Source organism: Bos indicus, chromosome 24 (genome assembly GCF_029378745.1).
Source record: "Bos indicus isolate NIAB-ARS_2022 breed Sahiwal x Tharparkar chromosome 24, NIAB-ARS_B.indTharparkar_mat_pri_1.0, whole genome shotgun sequence".
In the NCBI taxonomy this organism is placed as follows: Eukaryota; Metazoa; Chordata; class Mammalia; order Artiodactyla; family Bovidae; genus Bos; species Bos indicus.
Window position 1 is genome coordinate 23624827 of NC_091783.1, and position 15865 is coordinate 23640691.

Here is a 15865-nt window from a genome sequence, read left to right on the forward strand (position 1 = left end):
CAACACACAGAAACAAAGCATGGATCTCTAGCCAAAAGCTTGTCAATGACAATGGTGTGTTCCATCAGCAGTGGTAAAATTTTAGGAATTTCTTGAGCTTATATACCAGAATAAATTCCACATGTGTAATATAAAGTCATGCATCTATTAGGAATAATATACATGGGTGAATTTCCTATCACTGGGTTGTAGGAAAAGTTTTCCTAAACTATACTTAAAATCCAGGGAAAAATATGTTCTATCATATACACACACAACAACAAAATGCATAAAATAAAAATTAAATGATAAACTGCAAAATTACTAGCTACCAATACTACAAAGAGTTAATAGGCCAATACATGAAGGTCTTCTAAAAAGAAAGGAATACTCAAAACTACATATTTAATAAGTAAGGCTATAAATATGAACATGCAATTCTCATAGAAAGCAATGCAAATGACCTTAAATCCAGGTATAGCTACTCAAACTCACTCACTTCTAGTAAGAGAAATGCAGCTCCTATCTGTCAGATTAATGAAAGTCCAAATACTTACTGAATATTTCTTTGACTAGGCTGTGGGAAATGAGTATAGTTGCCTGTATAAATGTAAAAACTTGGAGTAAACTTGACAATATCTAACAAAATTGAATACTCATTTGCCATTTGACGCAGCAGTTTCTTTAGGAATCTCTCGTTAGAAGTTTACTCAAAGACACACCGGCAAAAATACAAGACATATGCACTTAGCTATTTTCTTGTTGCAGTGTTATTTATAAATGCACAAAAAAAGCTTACCAATAAAAACATCCATCAAAAGATGGCTAGTCAATTCAATTATACTGCATCCACATAGGAAAGTAACCTGAAGTTATAAAAAGTAAAGAAAAATATCTTTATATACTCTCAATAGTGAAAAATATTTATAGTATGCTGCTGCTGCTAAGTCACTTCAGTCCTATCCAACTCTGTGCGACCCCATAGATGGCAGCCCACCAGGCTCCCCGATCCCTGAGATTCTCCAGGCAAGAACACTGGAGTGGGTTGCCATTTCCTTCTCCAATGGGTGAAAGTAAAGTTGCTCAATCGTGTCCAAGTCTTAGCGACCCCATGGACTGCAGCCCACCAGGCTCCTCTGTCCATGGGATTTTCCAGGCGAGAGTACTTGAGTGGAGTGCCATTGCCTTCTCCGTATAGTATGCTAACATTCATTAAAGAATATATAGAGAGAGACCTGAATGGAAAACGAACAGAATAAAGAAAGGACTATAAGCCAGAATTATTCTCTGGTTACAGTTGGCTGTGGTTTTTTCTTTTACTTTTTTTTGGTAACTTTGAACATTTTATTTTGTATTGGGTTATAGCCGAAGTTGTGGTAGTTTCAGGTGAACAGTGAGGGGACTCAGCCATACATATACATGGAAGAGAATGGATACATGTATTTGTATGAATGAGTACACTTGGTTTTTATACTTTGTTTTTTAAATTTAACTGAAACAATTTACATAATTATGGAACAATCTGATCTAAAGAATCCCTAGTATTGAAAGACAAATTATGCAAATGAACTTTATCTGTTTAATAAATGGTTGACATAACCCCATAGAGAGGAACTTTTCTGAGTGATCTCAACAGTCATAATTTGATGACACAGTGTGAAAGCTTATGATAAAACCTTAAACTATTTTCAGTAATCATATAATTATTTTGGAACTGTTGTCTGTGTATTATAGTTTAGAACAAATTTGTGATTATGTTGGTGTCAGTGAAAGATGGAATTTTCAGCAGCGGGAAAAGTAGATACAGATGTGAAATCAATAAATTGAAGCAAAAACTCCATAATTTTGTAGTTGAATCGGTAGTATCACTGAGAGCTCAGTGTAGTTTGGTTTTAAAAGAAAAACATACTTCCTATCTTTTCTGCTGAAAATGTGTGGAAACAAACACCAGTTGGAAATTTTGAACTTAGGCTTGGTGAGTTTTTAATATATTGGGTAATTGTATTATTATACTACTATCAAATGGGTATATACTCTAGAAAATTACCTATCTTTACAATACTAGAAATATGTTCCCAGTGTATCCTGGAATGATTCTGCTGGAAGACTGGGGCTCTTTGGTCTGCCTTAGAATTAAAAGTCCTCTAATGGCAACCCACTCCAGTGTTCTTGCCTGGAGAATCCCAGGGACGGGGGAGTCTATGGGGTTGCGGACACGACTGAGCAACTTAGTAGTAGTAGTAAGGACAGAGTCACTGAACATTATTAGTCTGTATCAACTGACCCCCAGCTCAAAAGAGCAGTACCTGAAGTGGAAGAGGAAAAAAAGCAGCTTATTTTGTGGGGGCAGGTTTCAAGTGTATATTCATCTTTTCAAAACCCAGCTAGAGAGCCTTCTTAGCTGTTTTCAATGTTTATTTTTATTTGAACAACAAATTAGCAGGAAAGGGGAAGTCTAAGACCAGAAATGGAAAACATAAACAAAAGGTAAGCCTTCTTTTAGCCTATAAAGCTAGAAACAGTAACACTTCTTTTTAAATATTTTACATAGTAAGTAAAAATTGATACGTAGCTCAGAACTTAACCACCAAATCAAAAAATTGGCCGGGGGAGTAGAGTCACTAAAGATAGTAACAGCATGATTTTTTGTCTTATAGATTTAAAAAGATTGTTCATTTATGAAATTAATTTATTGAACATTAATTAATAACACTACCACTTCTGACTCATTATAGTGTTTTCATGTAGTCTCTGTTTAATCCTTATACAATCCTATGAGATATATTCTGCAATTTGGGGGAAATTTTTTATAAAACTGAACTTTCCCCCACTTGAAAAAATCATGCCTAGGTACCACTTCCTTTTTTTCTAATGTGATTGAAACCTATTTTGTGAGGCTCAAAGAAGATGAGTGGCTTGCCCCAAATCCCTCCTTAATAAGGGAAGGGAAGGGGCCAGAATTTGACAATCATTCTGACATCAGAGGCCACATTGTAAACCACTGAGCTGGCAATCTGTAATGGAATATAATGGAAGCAAGGAAGGAAGGAAGTGACAGCCCCTGGTAAATACTAATCTACTTTCTCTGGAAACTCTCCCAGCCTGGAAATTTCATACAAATGAATGAATCAGTCGTACAATGCGTGGTCTTCTGTGTCTGGCTTCTTTCACTTAGATGCTGTTTTCAAGGTACATCTATGTTAGAGCATGTATCAGTGCTTCATTTTTTTACTGCCAAATGATGTTCCATTCTGTGGATATGTCATATTTTGTTTAGCGAGATATCAACTGTTTAGTTCAGTTGGTGGGCACTTCATGTTTTCCACTTTGGGGTTACTATGAATAATGCTGTTATACACATTTACATAAAATGCTGTATATATATATGTTATCAGTTATTTGGGGGAATACCTGAGAGTGGAATTGCTGGTGCATGCATGTGGTCCATGTTTAACATTTTAAAGAAATTATAGACTGAACACGGGCTCTTTCAATTTTTAGAATGTTTCTCAACAAGTCTTACAGTATTTAAAATACAAACTTTGCACTTGTTTCATTAATTCTATTGCTAAGTATTCCCCTTTGTGATGCTATTATAGAAGGAATGTTTTCCTTAAAACATTATTTTATATTTTTTCTATTATTTTGGAATAGTCTGTGAAGTAGTGATATTAAGTCTTTAAGTATTTGATAGAATCTGATGATATCTGTGCCTGGGCTTTACTGGAAGGGTTTTGTTTCCTAAATCAGTCTCTATTTACTTGTTAGAGGGCTACTTATATTGTCTCTTTCTTCTTTAAACTGCAGTTAGGTAGTTTGTGTATTTGCAGGAGTTGATCCATTCACCAGAATTATCTAATTTATTGATACAAGTGTTCATAGTCTCCTTTCACAAACCTTTTTATTTTTGTAAGGTCAGGAGTGATGCTTCTAATGTCATTTCTGATTCAAGTTATCTAAGTGTTCTCTTTCTTCTTGGTGATTCTTAGGAAAGGTTTTGTCAGTTTTCTTGATCGTTTCAAAGAGCAAGCATTTTGTTTCATTGATTTTCTTTATGGCTTTTCTATTCTCTATTTCACTGATTTCTACTCCCCAATTTATTATTTCCTTCACTTTGCTTACATTAAATTTAGTTTGCTCTTTGTTTCCAAGGTCTTAACCTGAGAAGTTAAGACATTTATTTGAAGTCTTTTTTTTTTTTTTTTTAATCTTTTTGTATATAGGTGTTTGAAAGTGAAAGTCGCTCAGTCGTGTCTGACTCTTTGCGATCCCATGAACTGTAGCCTGCCCAGTTCCTCTGTCCGTGGAGTTCTCCAGGCAAGAGTACTGGAATGGGTTACAGCTACAAATTTCCTTCTAGGCTGCCTTATCTGTATTACAAAAGTTTTGGTATGTTGTGTTTTTGCTTTCATTCACCTCAAAGTATCTATCTTGTAATTTCCTCTATCATTTCTTCTTTGATCCATTGATTATTTAATAATGTTGTTTAATTGCCACATAATTGTGAATTTCCCAAATTTCTTTCTGTCAATGACTTTGAAAATTTTCAGTCCTTTCAAGATTTTTGAAGCTGGCTTAATGATCCAGATTATGGTCTATCCTGGAGAATGTTCCACATGTTCCTGAGAAATATGTATATTCTACCATCATTGGTAGTAGGATACTTTGTAAATATGTAGTAGGCTTAGTTGGGTTACAGTGTTGAAGTCTTCTATATTCTTGTTGATCATCTGCCTAGTTTTTATATCCATTATTGAAAAAATGGTATTGAGATCTCCAACTACTGTTGTTGAATTATTTATTTTGGCCTTCAATTCTGCCAGTTCTGTCTCATTCATTTGTCAGTCAGTCATTATGTACATATATTGCTTATACTGCTTCCCAGGTGGCTCAGTGGTAAATTCTACCTGCCAATGCAGGAGACACGGGTTGGATCCCTGGGTGGAGAAGAAAGAGAAGGAAATGGCAACCCACTCCACTATTCTTGCCTGGGAAATCCCATAGACAGAGAAGCCTGGCAGGCTACAGTCCATAGAGTCTCAGAGAGTCAGACACGACTCACACTCACTCACACACACACACACACACACACACACACACACACATTGTATATATTATTATATCTTCCTGACAGGCCGATGCTTTGTCATTGTAAAATATTCCTCTTTTTATCTAAAAACCTTATAAAAGTCTATTTTGCCTAATATTAATTACTGATGTAATATCAGGAAAAGAGAATGGTAACTTAGATTATTGTGGTGATACTAAAAATGAAGAGAAGTGGCCAAAACTTTGGATATGGAAATGACATATAGAAGAATATTGAAAAAACATTTACCTCTACTCAAACACAACCAAAATAATTTATCTTTACTCCCTAAATGGCAAACTAATTGTGGGAGCCCAATGCCAAATGAAAATGTGGGGCCTCATATTTAAGAATGAAGAATTTTAAGACGGTAACAGCAGAGCATTAAACAAAGCATGAGGCACTTTGGAGCACAATCCTGTGGGTCTATATATTTCCTGTCCCATTTTGTTCCTTTGATTTATTCAGCAAGTTGGAGGAAGCATCATGTTTTCATAAAAAAGGCAGGGAGCTACTGGTAAAGAGAAAGATACTATATACAGTGAGGGAAAAGATTCAAGACACAAGTGAGAATATTTTTGGAGACTTTTTTTGAGAAGAAAGAACTTTGCAGGAACTGCCAATCAAGAGTAAAACTTGAGAGGGAAATAAAAGGGAAAAATGCTGCTATGGATTAATAATTAGCAGGACTCCAAAAGTTTTCTTGCTTTCCTACCCATTCTCCACAGAGAAATCAGGGTAATCTTTAAGGAAAGGAAAACCTGATCACATCACTTCAATATCTAAAACCCTTCTATAGGCTCTCATTGTTCTTAGAAAAATGATATTAGCTAGTTCTTCATGCCTCAGGATCCTCCCTCCTGAAGTTTTCTTTGATCATTTTTTACTCCCACATCTCTCATTTATTGCTCATTTTTTAAATCCTGAACTCTGCAGGTCTAGATCAGGTACAGTCATAACTCTAATAGCATCCGGAATTTGTCCCTTGAAGCATGTACATCTTTACAAAGCATGTAAATATATACATACATGTGTGATCATAATATGCTGTTATTAAATCCCCAGTTGTATTGTTCAGTGATGGTCAAAAGCCACATAGGAAATCTGGTATAGGTTCCAGGTATGCAGCCATACAAATGAGCAGTTCTTATCATTTCAGTTCAGTCGCTCATTCATGTTCGACTCTTTGAAGCCCCAGGGACTGTTTTTATAGAAAGCAGTTTTATTAGAAAACGATTTCCATAAATTTGCCACTTGAATATAGATACTATGGTGCTATGATGAGGTTATCAGTTCAGTTCAGTTGCTCAGTCATGTCTGACTCCGTGGACTGCAACCCCATGGACTGCAGCACACCAGGCCTCAACTCCTGTGCCATCAACTCCTGGAACTTGCTCAAACCGATGTCCATAGAGTCAGTGATGCCATCCAACCATTTCATCCTCTGTCGTCCCCTTCTCATCCTGCCTTCAATCTTTCCCAGCATCAGGGTCTTTTCAAATGAGTCACTTTGCATCAGGTGGCCAAAGAATTGGAGCTTCAGCATCAGTCCTTCCAACGAATATTCAGGACTGATTTCTTTTAGAATTGACTGGTTGGATCTCATTGCAGTCCAGGGGACTCTCAAGAATCTTCTCTAACACCACAGTTCAAAAGCATCAATCCTTCGGCACTCAGCTTTCTTTATGGTCCAACCCTCACATCCATACAAGCCTACTGGAAAAACCATAGCTTTGACTAGATAGACCTTAGTTGGCAAAGTAATGCCTCTGCTTTTTAATATACTGTCTAGGTTGGTCATAACTTTTCTTCCAAGGAGCAAGCATCTTTTAATTTCAGGGATGCAGTCACCATCTGCAGTGATTTTGGAGCCCAAGAAAATAAAGTCTGGCACTGTTTCCATTGTTTCCCCATCTATTTGCCATGAGGTGATGGGACCAGATGCCGTGATCTTCATTTTTTTTCTTTTTGGCATGCTGAGTTTTAAACCAGTTTTTTCACTCTCCTCTTTCACTTTCAAGAAGAGGCTCCTTAGTTCCTCTTTTCTTTCTGCCATAAGGGTGATGTCATCTACATATCTGTGGTTTCTGATATTTCTCCTGGCAATCTTGATTCCACTTTGTGCTTCACACAGCCTGGCGTTTTGCAAGATGTACCCTGCATATAAGGTAAATAGGATGACAGTGTACAGCCTTTCCCAATTTGCCGCCAGCCTATTGTTCCATGTCCAGTTCTAACTGTTGCTTCTTGACCAGATTTCTTGCAGAAATCTGCATACAGATTTCTCAGGAGGCAGGTAAGGTGGTGTAGTATTCCCATCTCTTCAGGAATTTTCCAATTTGTTGTGATCCACACAGTCAAAAGCTTTGGCTTAGTCAATAAAGCAGAAGTAGATATTTTTTTGGAAGTCCCTTGCTTTTTCTATGTTTGCAATTTTATCTCTGGTTCCTTTGCCTTTTCTAAATCCAGCTTAAACGACTAACTTGTCTTTAAGTTTCGCCACAAAAAAGCTTCACCACCATGTGTGTTGTGTGCGTTAGCTGCTTAGTCGTTTCCGACTCTTTGCAACCCCATAGACTGTAGTCCACCAGGCCCCTCCGTCCATGGGATTCTCCAGGCAAGAGCACTGGAATGGGTTGCCATTTCCTTTTCCAAAAGGAACTATGGAAAGAAAGAAAGTGAAGTCGCTCAGTCGCATCCGACTCTTTGTGACCCCATGGACTGTAGCCTCCCAGGCTCCTCCATCCATGGAATTTCCCAGGCAAGAGTACTGGAATGGGTTGCCACGTCCTTCTCCAATAATGAGATAAAATTCTCTTTGAAAAGTGAAAGTGTTAGTCATTAAGTTATGTCGGTTCTTTGCAACCTCAAGGACTGTAGTCTGCCAGTCTCCTCTGTCCATGGAATTCTCCAGTCAAGAATACTAGACTGGGTTGCCATGCCCTCCTCCAGTGGATCTTCCGAACCCAGACATCGAACCCAGGTCTCCTGCATTGCAGGCAGATTCCTTGCTGTATGAGCCACCAGGGAAGCCCCTAAAGTCTCTTTAGAATATAGCAGAGAACAACTTTGAACAATTCAGATTGTGTGTTACTGAGAAGAAACAAGAGTAGCAGAATAACCAGAATGGCCTGCAAATGAGATGGCTTCATTTGAGCCTTGGCCTTGGGCTGAGCATAATTGAGTGAGGGGAGCAAAGGCTAGTCTAGACTTTAGACTTAAACAGCTTTAGACTTAAACCAAAAAGAGTTTCTCTAGCTCACATTTGACAAAGGTCTCTAGCTATAGTGACGATAGCAAAGCAAATGGTTGATTTCATGTTGTGAAGGAGCTTTAAATAACATTTCTTCTCAAGAAACACATTGTGCCTGTAATCCTGGTATTGGCTACTGCTGTTTTTATTTTGTTTAGTTTTTGCTTGTTTTAACCACAGGAGGGCACCAAGATTGATCAGACCTGCAGATGCCTTTATTTGGGGACTTTCTTCATAAATTCTGGGAACCCCATGCATTCTGACTTTTAAAACGGTATTATCTTTAGCTTGTTTTTTTCATATGTAAGACATCAGAATAGTCATTCCCTGTAACAGATTTGGAACTGTGGAGAAAGAAACCACATACATATACATAAATTTGGAGATCTAAAAAGGCGTAGCAGCAAATTAGCATTATATGAGATGCCAACATCATATCTGATGGTTGACAACTCCAGTTAATCTAAGTTTGAGAATACTTAATTTTAGAATTTGTAGAGATCCTCCAAAATGTATGAAAGGAAGCAACAACTTTCAAGAGACCAAGTTGAAGTAGCTATACAGCTGACTTAATTTATAAAGGAGAAGAAGAGCATCAGAATTCAAACCATTAACGGAGAAACTGGGAAGTCATTTGAGTTGGTAGCGTAAACAGGATGGCATAAATAGGATCTCTTTTAAAGAGATACAGTATTTGCAAAACCTGTATTTATTTGGATTATAGTCTTTTCTGTACAATGAAGTGAATCAGCTGTATGTGTACATATATCCCCTCCATCTTGGACCTCCCACCCATCTAGGTCATCACAGAGCTCCGAGCTGAGCTCCCTGTGCTATACAGCAAGTTCCCAATAGGTACCTGTTTTAGCCATGATAGATATGTATATCAATTCAGTCTTCCAATTAAAATGTAATAAAAACATAAACCCTACAGATTATATATTATGTTCAAGAAGAATGTAAAGGCAAAGGAATGAAAAGAATACTTTTAACAACATTTAGATTTAATTTAACAAGTATTTTTGGATTCTCATGTTCAGTTCACTGTATTAAGTGCTTTCTTTGCTTGGACTGCTATAACAAAAATTCCATAGACTGGGTAGCTTAAACAACAAACATTTGTTTCACGGTTCTGCAGGCTGTGAAGTCCAGGCTTAAGGTGCTGGCACGTTTGTTGTCTGGGGAGAGCCTGCTTTCTGGTCCACAGAGGACCATCTTTTCACTGTTCCTCTTTCACATCGTGAAGGGATGAGGAGGCTCTCTCAGGTCTTTTCCTTATAAGGGCACCAATTCCATTCATGAGGCCTCTACCCTCATGACCTAATCAGCTCCCAAATGCCCCACCATCTACTACCATCTCTTGTGATTTCAGCAAATGAATTTGGCAGGGAGGGGAATGCAAACATGCCATCTATAGTAGGTACATTAAGAGAAAAAAGAGTTGAATAGGCAGAATCTCTGACATTAAGATCAAAAAATAAAACATTCCTCTTCCTCATGTCTGAACGTCAAAATTCTTTAAGACTAATTCATTTTTTATAGAAACCCATTTTTATTATGGTGAAATTCACATAAGATTAACTATTTTTTAAATTAACTTTTATTGGAGTATAATTGCTTGACAATATTGTGTTGGTTTCTACTGTACAGCAAAGTGAACCAGCCACACATACACATATATTCCCTCCCTTTTGGATTTCCTTCCGATTCAGGTCACTTCGGTGCTTTAAGTAGAGTTCCCTGGGCTATACAGTATGTTCTCATTAGTTATCCATTCTATACTTGGTATCAATTGTGTATACTTGTCAATCCCAATCTCTCAATTCATCCTGCCCCCCCATCCCCTTTACCCCTTGCTATCCATGTATTTATTTTCTACCCCGTGTCTCTCTGCTTTGCAGATACGATCATCTATACCATTTTTCTAGATTCCACATACATGCATTAGTATACAATATTTGTTTTTCTCTTTCTGACTAACATCTCCCTGTATGACACTCTCTAGGTTCATCCATGTTTCTGCAAACAACCCAAATTTAAATCATACTTCCTCTGTGAAACTTGACTTTCCCTCACCACTTTTCCACCCTTTGGAAGGCTGGTCACTCTCCTGCATGTGCCTTATCTCACTGAATTGTGACATACTCACTCCTGGAAATCAAGAACTGTCCACTATTACAGCCCTTGAATAAGGCCAGAAATATAGTAAGTGCTCAATTATATTGGGTTAATTAATGAATAAATTTAAAAAATAGAAGTATTTAGCTCCAAAGTAAAAACAAAAATGTACAGATAATTATTGATGTGTATTGGATGTAGGCTGAAGGATTTATCTTAGATAAAGCAAAGTGGCTGAAATTGAGAATTCTGGGGTGAAAGAGGAAGATTTCAAAGATTCTATAAACCCCTGCTTAAGTTTGAATAGCAATAGGAAAATCTTGCCCATGTTGGAGACTTCATAGCATGGAAAGGGTGCACTTCAAATCCTTTGTTAGCCAACCTCCATTTGTTTAGAGCTGGCAAGGGTCTGCACCCAACAATCCGGATTTTCAACTTGGACTGTTATCAAAATGACAGCAGCTACAATTTTTATAAAGAACTTATTCAAATCATCCCACTGAAATGAGAAGCAAGCAAGCAGCCAATCCTCCCGTTATTATCACATCCAATTACATAGGACCTTGGAATGCTTTCTTTCTATCAGGAAGTTCACATGGTGCTGTCTAAAGAGGGCAATTGTTCACAGCAGTCATCCACTGGATCTATTGAGTCTAAATTATATGCATAATGCATAAGTTAACTACTGATGTTTCCTCTCCACAAACTCCATTGGGCAGACTTTTCAATTTGTTTTTCAACTCTCATATAAACTGGTCTAATACACAGACCACAATCTAACAAGACCAAATTGTAGTAATAATGACCATAATAGCTAACATTTGTATGGCAGTTTCTAGTTTGCTCAAATGACATTCTTTGCTCCTTGCTAATATTGAGGATTGTCAGCTGTAAAGATGTGCTGAACCAGAGCCTATACTTTTGAGTCTAAGGGAGCTTGGATGGAAGATTCATCACCACACTAGATGTGGTTCACAATGGTGTGACCTGTTTGGTATGTGGACATTGCTGTCCCTCCGCATTGACATTCTGAAACATCACTGCTCATCTGAAATAGCCAAAGGAGTGCTTCTGTTCATTCACTGTCTTAATTCCTCATCAACCATTTACTCTTTAATCCACTATAATTGATTTATGCCCCACATTTTGCTAAAACTGGTCAGGTTAAGTCTATCAGTGATTCCACTTATTGCCACACTAAAAATGCTTTTTGCCCTTGATGTTACCAGATGTCTTGGGTAATATTTTAATCTGTTGATTACTAGAGCCTTGAAATATCCACTCTCTTGGCTTCCACATAACTTTGTGTGCTTAGTTGTTCAGTCGTGTCCGACTCAGGCTCCTCTGTCGATGGGGATTCTCCAAGCAAGAATACTGGAGTGGGTTTCCATGCCCTTCTCCAGGGACTTTTCCTGACCCTGGGATCAAAACCAGGTCTCCCACATTGCAGGCAGATTCTTTACCTTCTGAACCCCATGTCACCTAATCACCAGATAATTCTTCTCCTATTGCCTTAAGCCTTTTGCTTCAATCCATACCCTTCCCTGCTGGAATTCTCCTAGCATCCTGCCCTAGTCCCTTTAATCCTGCACATTGCTCAAAGGAGAGCCCACTAGATCTCATGGTTTCAACTTCAGAATGTGCCCAAACTTGTATAATCTCCCCCATGCTTTGCCTTGAGCTTTATATTTTATATGCAATTGTCTACCATGTTGCATGATCCAGGCATCCCAAGAAACCTCGTTTTTAATTAAGAGTGAAATATTCACCCATACAGATATTATTGCCTGTTTCTGTGGTTATCTTACACAGAAATGCCCTTCCTGACACCTGATCTGTATCAGCTATTACTTTATCTTGATTATTTTCTGGTTGTCTCACCCATTAACTTTTCTTCCTAATGAATAGTAAATGGATATATGAATGACTCAGTCAGAAAAATAATTTCAATAAAATATTGTGTCTTTTTAGAGTACTTAATTAAATCTAATTGAGCATGGGGAAAATCAGTTGAAATTGGGGATATCTTCTAATAGTTTGTTCTCTTTTTCTCCTAATACTTGAAAGAGCACAATATCAAAGGAAAGTATTTCATATCAAACATTGGAGACACACATTTTGAAAAATTCATGTAGATTCTGTTTTAAAATATTTTCAGCTTAAGTTATCTGATTCAGAAAAGAAATGTTTACCATAGTTATCTAGGGAACTGTGAAGGTCTGGTTTTTACTTTGACCTTACCTTCTTAATAATTTGTTCTGGCTCACTAAAACGTGGAAATAAGTAGTGCAAACACATGATAGAAAACCACCCTGCTCCAGGACACCAGCTGGGTGTTTCTGGCATGAAAAACACATGATTTTTGTAGATAAACTGTGTGGATAATGATTTTATAGAGTAGCGCCTAAAGTAATTCACAGAAGTTAAGCAATTCCCCCTGGGTAGTTCATAGATCCTTTATACAATGGGAAGATCCACATAATAAAATAGTATGTGAAGACAGACAACTGTGTGATCTAATTGAAGTCAACATAATTGGGATTATGCAGTTATTATCTCAGTAGAGTTCCAATAAACCTCAGTGAGTTGTCAAATCATATTCTACAGAACATAGTGGAAACTTCATTTGTATCTAGAGAATTTTGCATCACTGTGTGCATTTTAGTAAGTCCATTTCTCCCATTCATGTTCCTTTAATGAGCTGATTTATCAGATTGTCTTTACACTTTAAATCCTGATTTGTATCATCATTTTGATTATTTTCTATTTCTTTCAAATATGTTTATCAATATCTGTGCTATGCAATATGATAGGCATGAGCCACATGTGGCTATTGACATTCAAATTAATTTAAATTAACTAAAATTTAAAGTTCAGTTCCTCAGTCACATTAGGAAATATTCTAAGTGTCCAATTGCCAAAGTGGTGAGTGGTTACTGTACTGCACAGTGGAGAACATTTCAATCACCACAGAAATTTCTATTGAATAGCATTGATTCTAGGGTTAATTGTCTCACCTACACCATTATATTGACCCTTGGTTTGTTTTATTATTGCAGAAAACCTTTTCTACATTTATCCCATTGACTTTTTGCATTTAATCATGTATCATTAATTCTTTAATAAAATAAATAGGGTCAATGAATAACCTTATAAAAACTTAAATGGCAATTCTTAACTAGTAATACTCACAATTCAAACTGCTCAGCTTTTAAATACTGTTCAGTTTTTTTTTTTAGCTGTCTGAGAAGAGCTCATAACTTGTAACTGTATTCAGTTTAAGTCATCTGATTCAGAAAAGAAATGTTTACCATAGTTGTCTAGAGAAACGGGAAGGTATGGTTTTTACTTTGACCTTACCTTCTTAAGAATTTGTTCTGGCTCACTAGCAACATGGAAGCAAGTAGTGTAAATGCATGGATAGAAAACCACCCTGCTCCAGGGCGACCAGCTGGGTGTTTCAGGTGTGAAAAATACATAATTTTTATAGATAAACTGTGTAGATAATGATTTTATAAAGTAGTGCCTAAAGTAATTCACAGAAGTTTAGCAATTCCCCCTGAGTAATTCACAGGTCCTTTATACAATGCGAAGATCCACATGATAACATAGTGTGTGAAGACAGACAACTGTGTGATTTAGTTGAAGTCAACGTAACATAGGTGTTGAAAATCTTTTGGCATAGGCTGGGATTATTTAAAACCAAAGACAAATTTTAAGAGAATTTCATTGTAACAGAATTTGTAATTATGCATTTGGAGACAGCAAGCCTAAACTTCATATATTTGAAATGTGATCACAATTTTGAAACAGTTCATTCTGTTTTTCCAGCTCTTCTCCATACTATAATAATAACCTAAAATTCAACTGAGACTGAATTTTTTTGTCCACATATATAATGAGATAGTTTCAGGGAGATTTTTCCTTTTTTGTAACTTTTAATGATTGGAAATTATATAAACCGTTCTCTGGAAAATGATCTGAATTATCTGCAAAATAAAATGAAGCATCTTTCAGTTTATCTGACTGAACCCTCATATATTCCAGTAGATTTCTGTAGGTCAGGGAGCCTCAGAGAAAGGGCTCTGAATAGAGAGGTGAGTGACCCTGTGTTTTCCCTGCACAGCTCAGCACATATAATTGGTTTTACAGCTCTATATTGATCAGGCTTTTCTGGCAGAAGTGTCCTAAAAGTCTGTTCTCTACAGTAAAATGGATCTTATGTACTCTTAAAATCCTCCTGAGAATTTTGTGCTTGTGTCTACTCACTGAAGATATGGAAAGAAAAGAAGTCTTCATTAGTATTCTCCGACCTTTCTTCTTGAGTCTGCTGGTATAACTAACATTCAGGGGCTTTCCAGGTGGCATGAGTTCATTATGGTTGGCTCTGGTTTCTTTTCGTAACAACTTCCTTTGAACTTTGACATGTTCTCTGGGGATCCATCTAAATAAACCAGTTAAAATTTCCTGGCCTCGCCAGCCCTCAGCTCCAGGAAGAAGCTCTCTTGGGGAGTTCAGAATGTTCTGCTTTCCTAGGGAGTCAGAAATACCATTTTCTATATGGAAATTGAATTAGCCACTTTCCATATTTCTCTTTCCTGGGTTAAGGGTATTGATGCACCTTTCTGAAACAGGCACTGGACTGCTCCCTTAGCCTCCTTAGAGATCTTGAGCCTGCCTAACTGGACAGGAGGCCAGAGTTGCCTAATTCTTTTTTTCTCTTTCATGTTAAAAAAAAATTCAAGTTCCAAGTATGAATACAATTAGAGTGCTAACAGCACCCGACTCCAGTACTTTTGCCTGGAAAATCCCATGGACAGAGGAGCCTGGTGGGCTGCAGTCCATGGGGTCGCTAGAGTCGGACACGACTGAGCGACTTCACTTTGACTTTTCACTTTCACGCATTGGAGAAGGAAATGGCAACCCACTCCAGTGTTCTTGCCTGGAGAATCCCAGGGACGGCAAGCCTGGTGGGCTGCTGTCTATGGGGTTGCACAGAGTCAGACACAACTGAAGCGACTTAGCAGCAGTAGCAGCAGCAGCAGAGTGCTAACATTTCCTTTTGTGACTTCAAGGCACACAGTCATTTAAAATGACATGTGACTCGACTAATATACAAAGGCTTTTTCTGAAACCCTTTCTGCCATCCATGTATTGTTGCTAGAACTTGTGGAAGTGGGTGTGTTTAAATGTGCATTCACTCAGTGCAACTTTGCCTCCTGAGTTGCTGTTTGGTCCACCCACTCAAGGTTATAAAATTAAATGTGTGATGACTAACATTCTGACCAATATCTCTGTGGTCACAGGGAGAAAAATTATTTCTGGTCATTTAAACCCTTAGGAATACAATCCTCTTGAGAATTCTGAACATATCTAAAAGTAGCTTGTATACTACTCTAGATTTAATGGTTTTTGTGTTTTTTTTT

At 37.4% G+C, this 15865-nt stretch overlaps 1 protein-coding gene across 8 annotated transcripts in view; it reads left to right on the forward strand.

The window, feature by feature from the left end:
- The window catches only part of NOL4 (nucleolar protein 4), a 464847-nt gene that overhangs the window by 390774 nt on the left and 58208 nt on the right, over positions 1 to 15865 (forward strand). The gene's annotated exons all lie outside the window — the stretch shown is intronic.